The sequence below is a fragment of the Rhodnius prolixus genome, unplaced genomic scaffold, assembly GCF_049639745.1.
Source record: "Rhodnius prolixus isolate KJV_2025 unplaced genomic scaffold, Rpr scaffold_8, whole genome shotgun sequence".
Taxonomy (NCBI): domain Eukaryota; kingdom Metazoa; phylum Arthropoda; class Insecta; order Hemiptera; family Reduviidae; genus Rhodnius; species Rhodnius prolixus.
Window position 1 is genome coordinate 15,315,132 of NW_027411593.1, and position 21,792 is coordinate 15,336,923.

The 21,792-nt window shown below is 32.1% G+C and overlaps 1 protein-coding gene across 5 annotated transcripts in view; it reads right to left on the reverse strand.

Annotated features, from left to right (window-relative positions):
• SK (small conductance calcium-activated potassium channel) overlaps nucleotides 1–21,792 on the reverse strand; it is a 636,287-nt gene that overhangs the window by 519,722 nt on the left and 94,773 nt on the right. For 3 of the 5 annotated variants that reach the window (XM_074123007.1, XM_074123006.1, XM_074123002.1), the window contains exon 3: nucleotides 580–665. The exons of the other annotated variants lie outside the window; for them this stretch is intronic. The gene's annotated coding sequence lies outside the window, so the exon portion shown is untranslated. The remainder of the gene's footprint in view (nucleotides 1–579; nucleotides 666–21,792) is intronic. 5 annotated transcript variants of the gene reach the window in all.

Genomic DNA, 21,792 nt, shown 5'->3' on the forward strand with positions numbered 1-21,792 from the left:
AGCTTTAAAGTATCAATTACAAAAAAACCAATTGATTGATCCACATTTGGATGCTCCCCAAATATATATTACTTCATTCAGGAAAAGTCTATCTGCCCAACTCAACAAGAACTACATTTTTTTCTCACTCATTCTTGGCCTAAATGTAGAAATAAAACTTTCCATCAAGAAGAGATGGTTCTTCAACATTCCCTCTCTTAATGTAATATCCTCAATAACATTTAGAAGTTCTCATCTGTTCATCTCATCAGATACCTCATATCACATTAATAACAATCCAATTATTATCATTGAAGACATCAGTGTAGTCAAAGATGAGAAAAGTTTAAGCCCACTTTGTATAACAATTAAGGAACCCATCACAACTAAATTACCTGTCTAGTTTGAGCATTACTTAGTTGCTATTCTTTTAATTATTTGAGATTATCTTCTAAACAGATACTTGAAGCAACATATTTTACTGGCAAATATATAGCTTAGGCTTAATCTAAAATATTATTACAATGCAGTTTATGTGTATTATATATTTTTTTTTTCTTTTATTGATCAAGATATATTTACAATTTATGTATTACTTACAATAATAAGAAAAATACAGCATGGTGCAATGTACCGTCTGCCGGGAGTATTAGTTCTTCAAAAAACAAATCATTACTTTCATAATACTGAAAATAAATTAACACAAAAAATAAAAAAACTTCACTTCTAAATGAAAACAAAATCAAACTAACCAAAAAATTAATAATTAAATTCTGAAATCAAAAAACTCTTATATTGCCCTGCTTTTATTACAAAACAGTATAAACCTATTAAATTTTCTCCATTTAAAATGTTTATCAATTCTTCTTTTGACATATTTTCTATATTTAAATACTTTTTTTTTTCTAAATGAGCTGAAAATAGGGCATACTGCTATGAAAGTGATAACTGTGGGTTTACTATTATTTACTACCAATTCGAATCACAAAAAAATACAAAACACCACAAAACTCTTTATTTTTATAGTTTATTACAATTAGCAACGTGGAACTAGCACTTTTTGCAGTACCAACGTTATCAACATGAATCACATAAATATTTTGTTTCATACCGCCTAGCCGACTAGAAGGTTACATTTTTTAATCAAAATAAGATTCGGGCGGTCCCCCACAATAACTATTGTATTTTCTAGTTCTGTTAGTCTGCATATTGAACATAACTGTGTTTTTGTTTTTCAAATGGTTTATAATTTAATTTTCTTCATTTCATTATTACGCCAATTTTGTTAGTATATTTTAATTGAGGGATATAATCTATTGATTTATTTAATGCATTGTAATGGCCCCTGTGCAGCCATTTTCGTACATACTTGTGTAAAGTTCTCTTTGTACACATCTAAAATTTTAGACGATTCATTATCCCACGAACTCAAGGAACTTAATTTTAAATATAATTAGTAATTTATTTCGGTTGCTAAGTACTCATATTATATTACTAGACTCTTAAACAAAAAGGCCATTCCGGGAATGTAAATTCCTCAAAGGTTTTTCAAAAACTCACGTTTTTTTTTCAAAAAGTATTCCTGCAGGTAGATACAATTTAACTTCACAAACAACCTAATCTTTTTTTCTTTTTCTTGCAAAATCCAAAGTATCCATAAATTGCACTACCAAGTAGAAAAAATTAATTAGTTGCTCTGACAATCAACGTTACTATATCTTCTCAATGTTACAGTAACATATACCACTCTTAGAATCCAACACATTTATTGTTCAGGGGATAATATTTAAAAGAATTACTATTATTTATTAAGCAGTAAGCACGGCCAAGTTAATACAATTTGTTGAAACCTTTTTCGAAAAAATATTACATTGAAGTGACTCTCAAAACGGGTGCTTTAAGTTGCAGTTCCCAAAGAAAAATCAATTAACCTGGGAAAAATGCGAAAAAAAAGTGTATCTCGATTCACATGTAAATAAATGCGCAAGATTTTTTTAATTTTAATTCACAGTAATTCAAATCATTGTCTTGTTCGTGAAATCTCATTTACAAAAATTGGAAAATCCTCAAAACATTTAAATAATGTTTGGAACTTTCAAGTTGTGTCAATACACAAGGTGAATACGAAAGAAACAAAAATTCATTTTCCCCTCTAATGTAGATATCTAGAGATCGATATTTACCAAATTATGGACTGTTAATCTAGTAAATACGGAAGAATCAATAACGAATGTGCGTGATGTTCACCTGAGCTCTATTCTTTCACTATACATACCCCATCTTTTACCATTGCCTCATACTATAACTGGAACTCATACTATTGCATATAGATATAAAACGTTCATCGTTTTGCTGTTCTAGAAAGCAAATGTATTGTTTGAACAAATGTTGACTCAGCGAGTTATAGAAGTTACAGACTCCCAATATAACGATGATTATAATGGAGTATTTGAAGAAGAGGTTTTAATAGTTGGGATTGGTAGATTTCTATCGTGATTTATTCCAAAATATGACCAAATTTAGAACAATTTAATGAAAAAAAATTTTAAATAAACAAATATTTTTTTGTATACAAATTATTTCGTTAATTTCTATTTTGTTTTAGTTGAACAAAAGCAATGGTTTTGAAACCAAGTACATTTTACATACAGGATTCCAAAAATGCTGGATTTTAAAGAATAGAGTTTTTAAGAAATGTTATACAATTCAAAATGTATAAATAGGAAATGGCAAATCTAAGTTAATGATGAACTTAACGATGATGACATTGTCGGAGAGCTAGATATAATCGCCAATTTTTAAGATAGCCTCGTGCTGCGATTGACTGAAAGTCAGGAGGTCCAAGAAGACGAGGACGCCACCGCTTAAAATGGTTGGGTGTTGTGGAAATTGGTGTAGCTTTCCTTTTACGCTCCAAGGCTAAGTCTGTCTCAATATATTTGATTATTAAAAAAGCTTCAAAAAAACCATGTTCTGCCTGAATGTTCAATTATTAGACAAAATGCTAGCTTTCCGCATTTGTGCAGTCATCCACTCCAATTCTGAGTAGCGCTTAATGGTATTGAGGATCCGTAGGCCAGCCTTACGGAGAAGTCAGAGAGATAAACGAAGAATTATTTCAAACAGAAAAACTTCATTAAATTTAAAGTCTAAATGTTTTTATTTTTATTTGAATTAATTCAGTAAGATCGGCTGGAAAATGAAAATTATTTATTTATTTATTTTTTAATGATTTAAGGCGCGTCAACATCTCAGGTTATTGGCGCCCGTAGCTTTTTTGATTTGATTTGACCCCCATTTTCATATACACAGTTTTAAAGAGTATAAAAAGTTATGAAAGAAATCGGAAACCGCAATTCGATTTCACTAAAATTAAAGGTACTAGGCCATTTCAAAATCTGGTATTTATTAATCATATTTCAATTTTTTAACTTGTTATCAAAGAGAAAGAATAGGTAGGATAGGTCATTTTTTTTGTATTTTTTCATCCCCTTTCTACTAAAAATATTGCCAAGGCCGTAAAGCTAGTATTTATCTTAATAGCGGGAAATAAGTCGTTTTCCGAGTGATTTTTCTAAGAAAAATCAAATGTTAAGTGCTTTAGATGTTCTCAAGCATTCACAAAATGGCTAAAAATTAATTTTACATCTGATACAAACAAGAAGGTTTAATAATTATTTGGTAATTTTGGGAGAGTTGCGTTTAATTACCAAACAAATTGGAAACCTGCCACATATTTAAGTGATCTTTCCTGTAAAGGATCAAACTTATTCCTTAATTTATCAAATAATGCATGTACTGTACCTTCAAAGTGCCTCCTCAGATACAGAGAGAAGTTAATAATCTCCTGGCTAACCTGGCTTGCGAACCAGAGGAGAAGACCAAAGGAGCCTTTGTACGCGATCAGGAATCTAAAATCAAGTCACATATTCTGAAACTAGACGTGACGGGTAACAAATTTTTCCTCTACCATTTTTTGCTCAGATCTACCGTTTAAGCATGAAATGCATTTGAGCCGTCTTAAAATGAACACCCTGTATATAAGTATTTGAAAAGCCTACCCAGTTAAAGCCAACCCCACACTAAAACCACGCTACCAGATGTACAAGAAGCTCTAGGGCAGGACAGAGATTAATTTTATTTTGCAATATTCGTCCAGAAAACTTTGTTTAAACCGAATTTCTTGAAAGAGATAAAGTCAAATACTTCTTTTAAAATGTTATTTCAGTATATTGCGCGGTTCCAGCTCTATATAATATAATTCGTAATTTAAAAGTTTAAAATGTCCAATAAAAACTTCGAGATAGAAGTTTATTAGTTTAAAGAAAGACCGTTCAGACCGCTGTTTCTAGTAGTTTTCAAATATTTCACTTAGAGTTTCATTTTAACTTGTTCATAATTTATGTTCGGGTGTGTCACTTTGGTCGGGAAAATTGGATTTTTAATGGAGACCTGGTGGAGGTGAGTGACTCTCTTCAATTAAAACTTAATCACCATTATTAAATAAGTAATTATTAAAGTCAACTATCTTTTTAGAACGAATTCTAAGTATCAAAATAATTTAATAAAACAAATAGCGGTTAGTGTAAGTCGTGCGACTGTTTACACAAAACCGTGAACATCTAAAAATTGCTGGTGTCTTAGAGTGACTCAAATTGTGTTTCTCCAGGAAAAACCACTATTTCAAAACTTTCACAATATCTGATCACCTCCTTCATTCTCTGATGGTTAGTAAAAGAAGTAAAGAGATGTTTAGCTTTAATAAAAGTTTTAAAGATTTTAAGAAAATAAGATATTACTTGCGTATGAAAGTAATTAGCATGACATTGTTCAAGTTCTTCTTTACAGAAGTTTGGTACACCCTTCCCGAACTTCAGCAACGAAGCAGTAATTGATTTCAGTGACAAGAACAGCATCACCTGGTATGACACCTTAATAGAAGTTGTTTCAAGGCTATAATAATCACAAAATATAATCACTATACACAAAACAATGCTTTAAACTATAGGTTATCTTGATAAAAACGCATTTCTGTGAAAATGTGTGGGAAATGGGTAAGTTGAAGCGTATTATTATTTATTTAAAGTCTTTTTAAAAATGTTACATACAATAAAAAAAAATACAGTTCAGTCGTACTCAGCTCTACTTGGCGGCTCTTTAACTTTCCCGCCATGCCTTTTCTGTAGCCTCGGATTCTATAACCTTCGCTGTGTTTCCATTTCTGTTCTTTCCAAGCTACAGTGCATCTTGTTCATTGGCAAGAAGAAGGAGCAACAACCGCCTTCCTGTATCCTTTATATTAAACATACTTCTATTCAGCATCAGTTTTTCTCCATCTACATCTGCAGGGTTATCTCGGTATCTTTAGTTTGCCCTCTATATGAGCCTGGCCCTTCAGGCCTTGACCCCCACTTGGTGTCCAACCTTGCCGAGGTGGTGGGGCTTACGCACTAAGGCCACTAGAGATTAACCCTCTCTAAAAACTCTCGCGTTTTCCACTTCTGGGTGAGGGTGCCTTCGCGCGTCTACAAATACAATAATCAAAATAAAAAAAATCATCTCTAAAGACATTATCCATGCTCATAGACCGTCGGTGTAGTTGAAGTGTGTTAGTAAATGCTGTAAGTAGAAGAGGTTAATTTTTGCAGATCAACTCTTGGCAGATAAAATTTCAGGGATCAATTTAAGTAACATTGGCGAAATCCTTAAATTCATTCTGACGCTATTAATTTTCCTTTTTTTAATTAATTATTTTCATTACTAAAAAAAGAAAGATTAGTATTAACTAGAGATATTAGTTGTTTTTGCTTAGCCAGGAAGATGCCGGAAGTATTTTGTCGTGATCGCTTCAATTTGCCTAGATTGCTGAGAAATCAAGTATCGTAATCACAACCGATGCAAGAAATGTAGCGGTTCGCCAAGAAGATAAAATGTTGAAACGATGAGTGTAATAGTAACCTTCAATTACCAGCGGAAACAGAAAATAAGCAACAGTGTACCCAGCTGCGACGTGACTTTCTAGCAGGATGTTATTTAAGTCAGATTCCATAAGTCACTATTAAAAAAAATTAAAAGGAATAACAATTGATTAATGAAAAGGAAAACAATCTATCAGCATCAATTTGATTATTTTAAAACAGGAACTGCTATTTGTAAAGAATTCTTTTGAGAAGAAGGAAATTTGCAAATTAACAAGTTTAATAATTCACTTCCTGATTAATAAAACACAAAATTGATAGATCAGAACTTCCGAAGTTCTAAAAAGCGAAGGAAATTATTAATTATACGAAAAGATTCCATTAAAATGTTTTCATTTCAATTTATTAAAACTTTCCATGGTATAAATTGAATAATAGATGGTATAACTTTTCTTCTTATTCGCGATAAATAACAGTAAATATTATTACAGACTGAGTGCTAATCATAAGCAAATTTGATAGTATTGCAAAAACAAAAAACAAAATCATTATAAGAAAAATTGGTCTAAGAATTTAGTTTATTACTGACGATGAGTGCCAAACAATGATAAATTCAGTCTCGAGAGTAACGACGAGATTACATTAAACTGTAGAGATCTTAAACCGTCGATGGAAATGTCTGTGCACTTCTTCAGTAGTCAGGATGTAATACCATCTTGAAGATATACGGGTAATACCATCTTGATACGGGTAATTGTACAGATGCTTGAGTATTCACACAAAACCACATGTAGACGAAGTAGAAGAAGTTGATGTATGCCTAGGATTTGTATTGAACGCAGAAGAAAACTTGGCTCATCATTACGCACTCTCTCGCCTCCTGTCTCTCTCATATACTCTGTGAGAGACAGATCTGGAACATACTACACTTTAAACCTAACCGCGTTCCATGTACAAACACTGGCACGCACTAGATCTTCTAAGCGCCCATCAGATTTAGGCTTACAAAACTCTCTGTAAATTATTTCAGTACAGTAAAAGCCTGAATAAAGATTCAAATATCTTGGCTAAAACAAACTTATCATATGACGTAAACAACGTAAACCTTTATCATTACTAAATACAAGTTTTAATGTTTGAAAGAAAACGCTTAATTGAATAAAATGGATGATTAGCATTTTAAATTAAAAAATATGATGCGAATTCTCCATCCGCTTTCCAATATTATCATCCTCTAGATGTCAACTCACAAATTTTTTTAAATTCAGATTCTTCTACTCTACGTTTCATTCATATTCGATAGATTCATATTCGATAGATTCATATTCGATAGATTCATATTCGATAGATTCATATTCGATAGATTCATATTCGATAGATTCATATTCGATAGATTCATATTCGATAGATTCATATTCGATAGATTCATATTCGATAGATTCATATTCGGTAGATTCATATTCGATAGATTCATATTCGATAGATTCATATTTGATAGATTCATATTCGATTGATTCATATTCGATAGATTCATATTCGATAGATTCATGTTCGATAAATTCATATTCGATAGATTCATGTTCGATAAGTTCATATTCGATAGATTCATATTCGATTGATTCATATTCGATAGATTCATATTCGATAGATTCATATTCGATAGATTCATGTTCGATAGATTCATATTCGATAGATTCATGTTCGATAGATTCATATTCGATAGATTCATATTCGATAGATTCATATTCGATTGATTCATATTTGATAGATTCATATTCGATAGATTCATATTCTACCTACGAAATTATTGGCCAGTCTTTTTCAAATGTAATAATTTTAATAATTAAAAGAGATTCCACGATTGACTGTCAATCAAATGGATTCATGAATGGAGCACGAAAAATGAATTAAAATTGTTTCAGAATTTTTATTTTATCGAGCAAAATAAAATTAAAAAAATATTCTTTGACATTACGAGAAAAAGATGAACAGACTGGAAATACAGTGAAAGAACTCACTGGACTGGAAATACATTTATATAGAGTTCATTCATAAAACTAAAAATGGGAAAAATATTCTAGATAAATTGCAGTCAGCACAATAATATCTACTGAATTCAGTTCATATAAAAATAGAATAAAATAAAATTTAGGTCTTTAACACTATTTTACTCGATTGTACATTGTGCCCAACTTATTTGCTGTAAAGTGTAAAATACATGTTTTAATAATGTGGAAGTTAATGCTCAAACCATGTATGCGCAAGGCTCGCAAATCACGTATAAACACATCCCATTAATGGTATGCTCGTAAATCTGTTTGATTTTCTAGAATATGATTAAAGTGATTCTGGCCAAGCTGCCACATCTAGTTTTTCTTACCTGAAGCAAACTTGATAGTACTTAATTCTTATTTACATGTAAATAAATTTACTTATTTAAAGTAGGGTAAAGAGAAATCTTCTCCAGCTATCCTTAACGTCGCAACTTATCATTTTTCTGCCTACACTAAATGTTTTGTGTTTTATTTAATTCTTAACGGGTTTAAAAGGAATCTAACTAAAAATTGCCTCACATTTACCTGTAACCGACTGTCAGGAAAAATGTTTGCTATAAAAGTTATAGATTTATAGTTTGTAAATACTTTTTAAAATTTAAATATTATTTAGAAGCCGTTTGCGAGGAAAAACCGAAAATTCTATTGAGTAAAGTGATACTTTTAATTAGTCCATTTTTCATTAACTTTGGAAATGCAGTTTTTCATTTGATTCTTATTAAAATTTTGCAACTGGTTAGCCAGTACAATAAACTGCAACGACACTTTAGAGCAAAACCTAAGCCATCTTCTCTTTATTTAAGAAGTTTCATAAATCGATTTTTTCGGCAAAAATGTTTCTAATAAAAGTTATAGTACTAAATATAAGCAATCAGTACACCAAATTTAATGAGAATCCTAAAAAGACTGAAAAATGTATTTAATAAAGTTGTACTTCGTTTTGAATACCGTCCACACACAGACAATTTGTGAAAACCACTTTTTGGACACAGGGATTCTCAAAACGGTTAATTCAGGTGAAAAACTGTACGATTGCAGCACTTCCTCTAATAAAGTAAGAGAATATAAAAAAACTATTCTTAAATTTTGTGAATTATGAATTAACATATTATTCCACTGTCAACACTTTATCATTATCATCAATTTCAAAAGATGTTTTTATACTTTGAAGACATTCAGTTAACAGTTGGATTTTCCAATGTTGTGGCAACTTCTAATAAATGATCTTTTCTCCTAAACACCGGCGTATCCCACAACCAGGTGTTGGTGGCAAGTTCTCACTAAATCTATTTCAGCGCTCCCAAAACCTTTAACAGTAACAGATACATGTACGTAAGTGTAGCACTTCAGGAACCAATTTTATTCCTGCTACTCTTTGGCCTGCGCACCTGGAATACTAACGCCATTTGTCCACGATCTGTTAATGGCAGAAGGGTACAAGAGAGAAGTGTATCATTATTTAGCCCGAGTGTCCTCGTTTCCTGGGTCAGATAGTATGGGAGGATCTTGGTCAGTTAAAGGGATCTAGTGATATTCTCTGATATTGTTTTGATACTGGCGAACTGTACTGGGGTATTTGAGGGAGAGCATTTTGAGGCCCTGGTTTCTTGTGGCCCTAAAATAAACAATATGCTAGCCTTCATTTTTCGTTGCTCTTGTTACTAATAAACTAACTTAAGAAAACTGTGAAAATGCAGTTTACTAATTCGAACTTTAACTAAGAGATCACATTTAAACAAAACCCAAAATCTGATTTTGAACAAACCCGACTTTCTTCTTGTCACCGAACCCAAAGTTCTAAACTTGTATTTTCAAAACTTATTTAAATTTCACCTCGAAATATACAGTTTGTAACTTTGTATACTGTTTGTAAAAGAAACATATCTCCCTTTTCAAACAAATTAGACAAATTAAAACAAGTACTCCTTTAAAAAAATAATTAATTAACTGTTGGAGATAGTATAAAATGTAAATTCGAAGTTTTGTTGCGATTTTTGGAACCGTTTTCGAGAAAATATAAAAAAAAAATAATAATAATAATTTTAGTTAATTGGTACTTCCAATTCAGGGACTGTTACATTCGAGTCCCCTGATGAGGCCAAATTTAAAAATGTTTCAGCATCTCTTGTTAGTTCTTTTTTTGTTTATTTAACATCAACTACCACTTTTACTGATTCAGGGTACCTCAGTAGAGACATTCTCTTGGTCCAACGAGGACAACTGGTTCTGACAGTGATGGAATGAGAACATGATTCTGGTTAATATTAGAATGCCAATGAGTTTTTCATACTAGATAATTTTACTATTTCTTAGGAATAACAGACCATAAAGAAGATTATACAACAAAACTAGCTTGTAATTTACAAAAACATTGAAATAACATTATTTGTTACTAAAATGTTTGTATTTAATGTTACATATAAGAGTTTTACTAAACACATGTACAATTTGTGCTGTATGAAAATTGTTTTCTGTAATATTCGTGTAATTGTAACAACAATACTCCTAACAATAACTTTCAAGTACAGACATATTGCTGGGAGCCATTATAACTTTCTTAATCAACTTTTTCTAACAAAATTGTTAGTAAAAAATAAAAAGTAAATTAGTTAACTTAATATTTACAGTTTCACACTATAATTAGTTGCAAAGTTTTAACAATATTAACTAGAATAATGTAATAGGTAGATAATAATTAAACATTTTAACCAACTGGGCACCATTATTATTATTATTTTTTTAAGTTGAGTGAAAATTTTTTCAGTTACAGTTAATAAAATTGTTTTTAATGAACTGCTGTTAATTGCAACCACATTAAATTTACGTAGTGAATAAATTTTCCATTAAACGGAAAATGTATGGTTGCTGTTAAAGAAAAGATATTTTTTTTATTACAATTTAATACAATAAGGTATTTTGTTAATATACTTAGTGTACGAGTAGAGGTGGTTGTGAACAATATTCCATAAAAACGAAACAAGTTCAAACTTAATGTTGTACAAACATAAATGTATTTATTTCTCAAATTCTGAAATGCTACAGAAAAATTTTCGATAGTGAACTATCTCCGGTTATAAATTTTTTGAGGTCCAAAGTATCTAAAATAGTATTAATAATACTAAATAAGGGTTACCAATAAGCGTGCATTAAGTTTCCAAATTGCGAAGAAATACTATCTACATCGAAACCATACAGATAAACATCAATTTTCTACAAAATTAATCTCTGAGAAGTAACAAATTTTAAAATATTTCCTAAGAGATAATTGGTTTTTCTCTACGTAATGACAAAGTTATTTAAGGAAAAGATAATGAATAATTGATCGCAGACACTAACTACAGTGTATTAGATTTTTGTTGACGTAGTCATGACGAGCTATGCTTCGATCAATATATATTGTAACTTATGTTATTTACATTTCATCTAGAAATAGAAACTTATGTAGTTTAAACGTTGTTTTTTTTAAATAATAACCTATGTTGGTCTATTAAAAAGGTTCTTTTTGCAGCTAAATTAGTCGCAGCCTCGTGGAATGCAATATTGATATGGATATAAAGTGAACAATAGATGACTATACAGACTGAAGAATAGTAGGCAGACGATTTTTATGAAAGTAAAAATGAAAAGTCTTTGGCATTTAACTTTTTCTCCGTTTCGTTTCCAATTTATGAGCCAATATTGCATGCAGGGTTGATATTAACTTCAAAAAGATTGAAGCAGATCTGATACTTCTCTGAATATCTATTTTGCTGTCAATCTAAGAGTACTGAAGATGGTCTATAACTGATTTTATTTATACCAATCACGAATAGATAGATATATTGGCATACAATTATGAATAATCGAATATTTGCCAAACCAAGTCTTGTTAACACAATGGTACAAAGTGAAAATCTGGAAATTACTAGCCCTAGACAAAAACATAGTTAAGTTTATTAGCAACAATTGTATCAAAATACTCTACTATAGCTGCTTGATTTATAAGTTTCCTTTCTAGAATTTACTCTGCGAAGTCTCATGCTGAGAAGTTTGTAAAGACTTAGAAAACAAATCGTAAATTTTGCAGATGTCTAGCCATACAAGTCGTTAACAACCCGTCTTATTTAAACATTAAAAAAAATACCACAGATTCGATTGCTCGCTGTTTCAGTTTCCCTTAGTTGGTCTCTTAAAGTTTTTGCAGAAAGTGGCTAAAGTAAAAGTGGTTTTTTTTAAAGTTTAATGGCGAACAAAAGCAGGCAAAAAGGTGAGAATTCGAAAATTGAAAATGATATTAAAATAATGGGAAAGAGATTAGCTCCAGTGGTCAGCGTAGACTGGATTTCTACTCGGAGATTAATGGGTTCGAATCCAGCTGATGGGCCCTTAGAATTTCTCTTCCTAGTTGGTTCTTACTGTTTACAGACCGGTGATGGACAGTCTGTAACGAAAGTAGACTATCCAGAGGCCGACAGTGCACTGAAAAAAAAGCTCCAGGCGCCAAACTCATTAATTGCACACACCATAATACGAGGGTCGTTTGAAAAGTCCGTGCAAAAATAAAAACTACTTAATTTATTGGGGTAAACCTTTTTTATTTTTCAACATAGTCCCCTTTTAGGCTTATACACTTCGTCCATTGCTGCTCTAGTTTGTTGATCCCTTCCGAATAATAGGATTTGTCCAAGTCTGAAAAATAGCCATTCGTTTCTGCAATCACCTCCTCGTTTGAATAAAATCTTTTTCCCGCCAGCCATTTCTTCATATTGGGGAACAAATAGTAGTCCGAGGGAGCCAAGTCTGGAGAACAGGGGGGTTGTGAAACGAGTTGGAACCCTATTTCCATTAATTTTGCGACCAAAACTGCTGAGGTGTGAGCTGGTGCGTTGTCGTGATGGAAAAGGACTTTTTTGTGGGCCAATCGTGGGCGTTTTTCTTGCAGCTCGGTTTTCAAACGGTCCAATAACGATGAATAATATGCACCTGTAATAGTTTTACCCTTTTCCAGATAGTCGATGAGGATTATTCCTTGCGAATCCCAAAAGACAGTCGCCATAATCTTTCCGGCCGAAGGAACGGTCTTCGCCTTTTTTGGCGCAGATTCCCCCTTGGTAACCCATTGTTTAGATTGTTCTTTGGTCTCAGGAGTGTAGTGATGTATCCATGTTTCATCCACAGTGACGAAACGACGCTTAAAGTCCTGCGGATTCTTCTGGAACAGCTGCAAACCGTCCTTGCAACACTTCACACGATTTCGTTTTTGGTCAAGCGTGAGCAATCGCGGCACCCATCTTGCGGATAGCTTTGTCATGTCCAAATGTTGATGCAAAATATTATGTACCCGTTCATTCGAGATGCCCACAGCAGCACTAGCAATCTCACGCACCTTCACTCTTCTGTCATCCATCACCATATCATGGATTTTATCAATGATTTCTGGAGTAGTAACCTCAACAGGGCGTCCAGAACGTTCAGCGTCACTTGTGCCCATATGGCCACTCCGAAAATTTTGAAACCACTTATAAACTGTTCTAATCGAAGGTGGAGAGTCACCATAATGTTTATCAAGCTTCTCTTTAGTCTCCTGAGGCGTTTTTCCTTTCATAAAGTAGTGTTTAATCAACACACGAAATTCTTTTTCGTCCATTTTTTGAAAATCACTCGACTTCCTCGATTCAAACGAATGCCAAACACAAAGAAATAGACCGATCTGGCTGAAACTTGGTGTGTGTTCTTCCAAGAGATGCTACTAACTAAACATAACCTCGATACACGCCAGTAGTGCTATCTCTCTGACTTTGCACGGACTTTTCAAACGACCCTCATAGTCCATGCAATTTAATCGATTTACTACAATAATTGTAGAAATCTTATTCAAAAAAATATGTCACAGGGCATTGTCTTTTGGGGAAACATCTTCATAAGATAAGCTACCAGCAAAATCGCTATCATTTGCAAATGCGTGCGTTTTGTTCGCCTGCCGCTCGCCGAAGTCATGTTTATCTAAGTCTACGCTGACCTAGTAGATCTTACAGGACAGAAGGAAGATCGCGCTGAACAGCTAAAGATTTCTCATGCATATATATATTTAAGGATGGAAATAATCGTTGCTTCACAGAAAAAGGAAAATAAAATTAAAGATTGGGACAATCAAAACGAGTAACAATGGTAATAAAGTACAAAAGTGAGGACATTCAAAAATAGAAATAGCATAATAATGACTAAAAATGTTGTAAGTTATTTGCAAAGCAGAAAATAGAACTAGAATATAATTCAACGCATATTTTATTGTTCTTGAAGAACAATATTGTTCTTGAAAAACAGAGCAAACAAAGAAAATGAAAGAAAGCCAAAAAACAAAAAAAAACTGGTTTCATTTACAACCGGGGTAGCATCTCAAGTAGAGTAGAACATTTAAATAACAAATGAACGATACGCTGTTTTACCTTGTTGATACTAGTATCAAGGTTTCAGGTATTCTCTACTGATGGAAATTAGCGTAATACCAACTGGGTACTATCTGCAATATTTCGTGCAAACTTCATCAACTATATTTAAGACCTAGTGTATTTATTACAGTAATCTAAATAACCTATTTCTCTTTAGTAAAAGTAGCTATAACTCATCTGTTTTGCCAGCTGTATAAAGGTGCATAATGCGTCATCTTTATATACACTGGGCCAAAAAAGTCTGTGAACACTAACCTAAATTTTATTACTTTTATTATTATCTTAGTAGAAACTTCTTTTATTTTCAAATGAAATATACTATTCGATAGAGAGAAACCAGAGTTTTTCATTTTATATTCAATCTTTTATTTTTGTTCAGCAGGAATATCACAATTAAATGTTTAACAAAACAACACCCCAAACGAATGCAAAAAAAGTCTGTGAACAGCTGTATAAATATGTAAAAACATTAAGATAACAAACAGAAAAACGATTGAATAAAGTTTCAAAGTTCTCTATTGTATTGTAGAAACCACTACAGTCAGTTTTGTGAATAAATAATCTAATTAGTACATATTTAACCACTAATATGGAAGTTCCCAGACCAATTCGAGAACTTATTGTGACGTTGCGAAATGAAAGAAAAAGTATTCGAGAAATAGGGAAGATAGTTCAAAAAAACCCTTCAACGGTGCATAATATAATTAAAAAGTACGGAAATGTGATTAGTAGGCCACGCAGTGGACGGCCACCAAAACTTAATTCCTTTCATAAACTGCAAATTCTGAAGTCTGTTCGAGAAGAACCCAGGACAAGCGCTCAAAAAATCAGTCAAGAATTATCAAGTGGTTATGTGTAAGCGTAACACCACAGACAATTAGAAATAAATTACATGAATACGATTATTGCGGTCGAGTCCCGAGGAAAAAACCTTTAATCAATAAAATAAATAGTAACCGCCGATTGGATTTCGCGAAAGAATATGTTTCTAAGCTTTCTAGTTTCTGGGAAACCGTAATCTTTTCAGATGAGTCGAAATTCAATGTATGTGGGTCTGATTGACGACAAAAAGTGTGGCGAAAAAGAAATGAAGCTATGAAAATGAAAAATATGAAGCCTACTTTTAAGCATGGGGGAGGCAACATTCTGGTGTGGGGTGCATGAGTGCTAAAGGAGTGGGCAAGTTAGATCTAATTAATGGTATGATGGACCAATATGTGTATGTGGATATATTAAGACGCAATTTAAAAGAAAATTCAAAAAAATTAGGGTTGGAGGGAACGTTTGTCTTCCAACAAGACAATGACCCGAAACATACCGCACTAAAAACTCGGGAATGGCTTTTAAATAATACACTCTGGCGCCTAAACACCCCTCCACAATTGCCAGACCTTAACCCAATAGAACATTTGTGGGATGAAATCAGCCGCGAAATAAATAAACGAGGAATAAGAAACCGTGAACAACTAAAAAACGCTATTTTAGAAGAGTGGGATAAAATTCCAACATTGACGACCACAAAATTATTAGGATCGATGAAAGCTCGCTTGTTGGAAGTGATTAGGAACATAGGAGGTCCTACAAGTTTTTAAAATTTATAATTCACGTACAATGTGTAAGAATGATTTATTTCTGCAAAGTGTTCACAGACTTTTTTTGCATTCGTTTGGGGTGTTGTTTTGTTAAACATTTAATTGTGATATTCCTGTTGAACAAAAATAAAAGATTGAATATAAAATGAAAAACTCTGGTTTCTCTCTATCGAATAGTATATTTCATTTGAAAATAAAAGAAGTTTCTAATAAGATAATAATAAAAGTAATAAAATTTAGGTTAGTGTTCACAGACTTTTTTGGCCCAGTGTATTTCGATGTTGATTTTGTGATATTTCTTTAAGGAAAATATTGAAAAATAAAAATTTTTGTGGGAACAAGAATTCTTAATTATTATTCAAATCTTTTAAAATTTCTAGTTTTTCTTCTTAGTTTTCAAATTTGTGCCAGCGATTAATTAATATTAAGTCTTTAAAGTATGGAAATTAAAAAAGTTAAAAGTAGATTCAAATAATAATTTAACACTATCGAACTCGTAGCCAAATTTTTTTTTTTTGTGAAACCCATAGAGGAATTACTTCAATAAGAAACATCGAAAAGTGTCAGAAATTAAAATCTCAGATAAAGGAAAAAAACGTTTGGAACAAAAAATAAATGCATAAAAAAAGTAGCTGGGTACTTAGCAATGCATCCTTTTATGAATATGAACAATCTAATCGCATAATTGATAATCCCGATCAATCTTATCCCATCTTTCACTTCCCAACTGCACAATTTTAATTTTCTTTGTTCGACCAAGAAAATGTGAATGGATAATGTGATGTATAAAAAAAAAATGTCCCTTAGCGTAGTCAGTGCACATGAATAGCTGAATTGTGTAGTTTCAAAGCTCCAATGAAATTCTTTTGTTCATTAAATTTTGTGTCAAAATTTGCCTGATTGTCACTCAAATTGCCAATTTTTGTAATACTTTTGATTGGATTGTGTAATCCATCAAAATCCCAGCAATTTCTTAACAGAAAGTTTAGATAACCTTCATTCCTTAGGCCAATCTTCTCACAGGATTTCCTTCTTAAATTGAGGCTAATCTCCGCAGAGAGATTGCCATGTAGAATACCACTTCCGACCGATTTCTTCTTTAATAAAACCTTAAAATGAGTAATAACCAAATACATAACGGATATACGAGTCTGTTTGAATCATTTGAGATTTGCTTTTCTTTCGGTGGAACATGATAGTAACACAAAACAAACATTGGCGATGATATCTAAAAGGTATTGCCAGTTCTGAATTTTTTTAGATTTTTAGACTTTAAGAAATTTTAATAACTATTTTATTAAACATATATTTAATATAAAATAGAAATTAAAAACTATTATTTACTTTAAAAAAGGTCATTTCACCAAATTTGATATGTTCGCCATATCTTTATTTACGAGCTTTTAGGCTAAGTCGATTTTCTTTTTCCTGCATTGCTATGCACTTAACTTCTTTATGTTCGTAACAGCTGCGATATTATGCAACTGTTATACTTTTTTTATTAAAAAAGTCTCTATAATTTCTTAAGTTGAAGGAATAAAAATGATATAATAACTGAGAAAGATATATTTTCGCTATAACAGATATTCTATTTTCAATCAATCAAAGTGCAGAACCGTACTCAGAAGACACACCTGTGAAATTCTTGCGCACCGCCAAAAGTAATCTAAAATATTGAACAGCATGTGATAATGGATTACAGAGAGTATATAAAACAAATAAAATCCTTTTTAAATATTGTTCACCTCCTCTCACGTCTTGTAAATATGTGAGTATTGTAATTGTGCACATCTTTCCATTATTTTAGCATTCCACGTTAAATACTCGTATATTCATTTTGCAGATAGCCATTCTATTATGAATGAATATTATTGGGGTAGATTCTTGAATGGCCGAAGGGCCTTTAATAAATAAAATAAAATTACTTTAAAGGATGTCTAAACAAAGTTCGATATTTTTAAAGTTCTTAACAGGCAAAAAAAAAGCTATATTTATTAAAACTTGTTTTTATAATTAACTCATGCAAATTTCTCAGATTATTACACTTACTATCCCCTTTGCTCCTTAAATGTTTCGTTCTTATTTTACGGCCTAAACAGGTGATTGATAATTCCTTAGCTTGTTTGAACTCTAAATTAGATATTTCAGACACAAACTGCGCGTTCTTCTTGCGCCCTTAGAAACGCGCTCAACAGTTTGGAGAATGCTGCCGTCCGTTTTCTAATATCCCTCTGGACCCTGCTATCCTAAACAAAAGCAACAACTGCAACAGACCATGTTTAAAACAAAAGTCCAGTCCCAGTTCCGATTTCGGGCCACTTAAGTTCAAACTAATCGTATACCAAACCCTAAGCGGAAACAGCTCCTTTACTAGTTCCTACCCAAGATCCTAAACTTAGCAGCTTAAAAATATTCTATGTTTACCTATCAAATTCAGAAATTGGAACAAATTTAAATAAAAACAGTGATTACTTGGCCAAGTCAATAACAAAACCAGGATTTATATTAAACATCTGAAATGCTGACATTCACACAGAATATTACGTATAATGCTGTCATTAACATCGACTGACAAATGCGCATGCATTATTTATAGTATATTCCAATCGGATTAAGCACTGACAAATCACATTGTGATTATGCTCATTTAAAAATAATTGAAGAGGTGAAAATGGTTGTTCCAATTCACTGACTAACCAATTGGTAATAGAGTTAAAGAATCAGACCAGGAATTGGAATCACAAAGTTATAAATAGTATAATGAATAACTCATTGGTTAGCCGCTAATTATGCACACCTACTCCTAAAATTGCTTCAACTTAATCCTGAACAAATAAGTAATTAAAACCTTTTGGCGTTTAATCAACCCTTATACTTAACATTTTAAACTGTAAGTTTTTGTTAAGGAGTTTACTAATTGATTTGTTATTAATCGAATCAGCAAGTTTAGAGTGTAGCGGTCAATCCCAGTGTATGTTATCCGTCATTGACTTAGTAATCATTCACAGAAGCAAAACTCTCAAACTTTCCGAACAAACTAGATTAGAATTACTTATTTTTCCATTAATTTTGCGATTGTAGCTTCAAATTCGGTTTACTGTTTAGGATAGAATACACGACTGGCTTATTTATTAAAACACTGAAAATAAATTCTCCATCATCGCACTAAAACTAGAAGATAATTCCTAATTTCTATTTTTATTTTCGAATTGTAAATTCAAATTCGGTCAACCCTGAGTGTAGTACCATCCTACTTTACCATAGTTAGGAGTTAGCGAACCTACCATACACATGTCAAAGGTGTTTCCAAGACACATTGATATACTTTTCCCTCTATAAGCAACAGACAAGTATGAAATTTTGTACTCTTACACTCTACGTTTTTCTCAGTTACACGCTATAGTTTTTGTGTGTACAGATCCATAAATTGCGAAGATATTGAAGGTTGAATTTTTTTTGGGTCATGAAATTCTCTAAAATTACGACCTCTATGGTGATCCTTCTATAAGCAACAGATAAGTATGAAATTTTGTACTCTTATACACTACGTTTTTCTCAGTTACACGCTATAGTTATTGTGTGTACAGATCCATAAATTACAAAGATATTGAAGGTTGAATTGTTTTTGGGTCATGAAATTCTCTAAAATTACGACCTCTATGCTGATCCCTCTATAAGCAATAGATAAGTATGAAATTTTGTACTCTTATACTCTACGTTTTTCTCAGTTACACGCTATAGTTTTTGTGTGTACAGATCCATAAATTGCGAAGATATTGAAGATTGAATTTTTTTTGGGTCATGAAATTCTCTAAAATTACGACCTCTATGGTGATCCTTCTATAAGCAACAGATAAGTATGAAATTTTGTACTCTTATACACTACATTTTTCTCAGTTACACGCTATAGTTTTTGTGTGTACAGATCAATAAATTACAAAGATATTGAAGGTTGAATTTTTTTTGGGTCATGAAATTCTCTAAAGTTACGACCTCTATGCTGATCCCTCTATAAGCAACAGATAAGTATGAAATTTTGTACTCTTATACTCTACGTTTTTCTCAGTTACACGCTATAGTTTTTGTGTGTACAGATCCATAAATTACAAAGATATTGAAGGTTGAATTTTTTTTGGGTCATGAAATTCTCTAAAATTATGACCTCTATGCTGATCCCTCTATAAGCAATAGATAAGTATGAAATTTTGTACTCTTATACTCTACGTTTTTCTCAGTTACACGCTATAGTTTTTGTGTGTACAGATCCATAAATTGCGAAGATATTGAAGGTTGAATTTTTTTTGGGTCATGAAATTCTCTAAAATTACGACCTCTATGCTGATCCCTCTATAAGCAACAGATAAGGATGAAATTTTGTACTCTTATACACTACATTTTTCTCAGTTACACGCTATAGTTTTTGTGTGTACAGATCCATAAATTACAAAGATATTGAAGGTTGAATTTTTTTTGGGTCATGAAATTCTCTAAAGTTACGACCTCTATGCTGATCCCTCTATAAGCAACAGATAAGTATGAAATTTTGTACTCTTATACTCTACGTTTTTCTCAGTTACACGCTATAGTTTTTGTGTGTACAGATCCATAAATTGCGAAGATATTGAAGGTTGAATTTTTTTTGGGTCATGAAATTCTCTAAAATTACGACCTCTATGCTGTTCCCTCTATAAGCAACAGACAAGTATGAAATTTTGTACTCTTATACACTACGTTTTTCTCAGTTACACGCTATAGTTTTTGTGTGTACAGATCCATAACTTGCGAAGATATTGAAGGTTGAATTTTTTTTGGGTCATGAAATTCTCTAAAATTACGACCTCTATGCTGTTCCCTTTATAAGCAACAGACAAGTATGAAATTTTGTACTCTTATACACTACGTTTTTCTCATTTACGCGCTATAGTTTTTGTGTGTACAGATCCATAAATTGCGAAGATATTGAAGGTTGAATTTTTTTGGGGTCATGAAATTCTCTAAAATTACGACCTCTATGGTGATCCCTCTATAAGCAACAGATAAGTATGAAATTTTGTACTCTTATACTCTACGTTTTTCTCATTTACACGCTATAGTTTTTGTGTGTACAGATCCATAAATTGCGAAGATATTGAAGGTTAAATTTTTTTTGGGTCATGAAATTCTCTAAAATTACGACCTCTATGCTGATCCCTCTATAAGCAACAGACAAGTATGAAATTTTGTACTCTTATACACTACGTTTTTCTCATTTACACGCTATAGTTTTTGTGTGTACAGATCCATAAATTGCGAAGATATTGAAGGTTGAATTTTTTTTGGGTCATGAAATTCTCTAAAATTACGACCTCTATGCTGATCCCTCTATAAGCAACAGACAAGTATGAAATTTTGTACTCTTATACACTACGTTTTTCTCAGTTACACGCTATAGTTTTTGTGTGTACAGATCCATAAATTGCAAAGATATTGAAGGTTGAATTTATTTTGGGTCATGAAATTCTCTAAAATTACGACCTCTATGGTGATCCCTCTATAAGCAACAGATAAGTATGAAATTTTGTACTCTTATACACTACGTTTTTCTCAGTTACACGCTATAGTTTTTGTGTGTACAGATCCATAAATTGCGATGATATTGAAGGTTGAACTTTTTTTGGGTCATGAAATTCTCTAAAATTACGACCTCTATGGTGATCCCTCTATAAGCAACAAATAAGTATGAAATTTTGTACTCTTATACACTACGTTTTTCTCAGTTACACGCTATAGTTATTGTGTGTACAGATCCATAAATTACAAAGATATTGAAGGTTGAATTTTT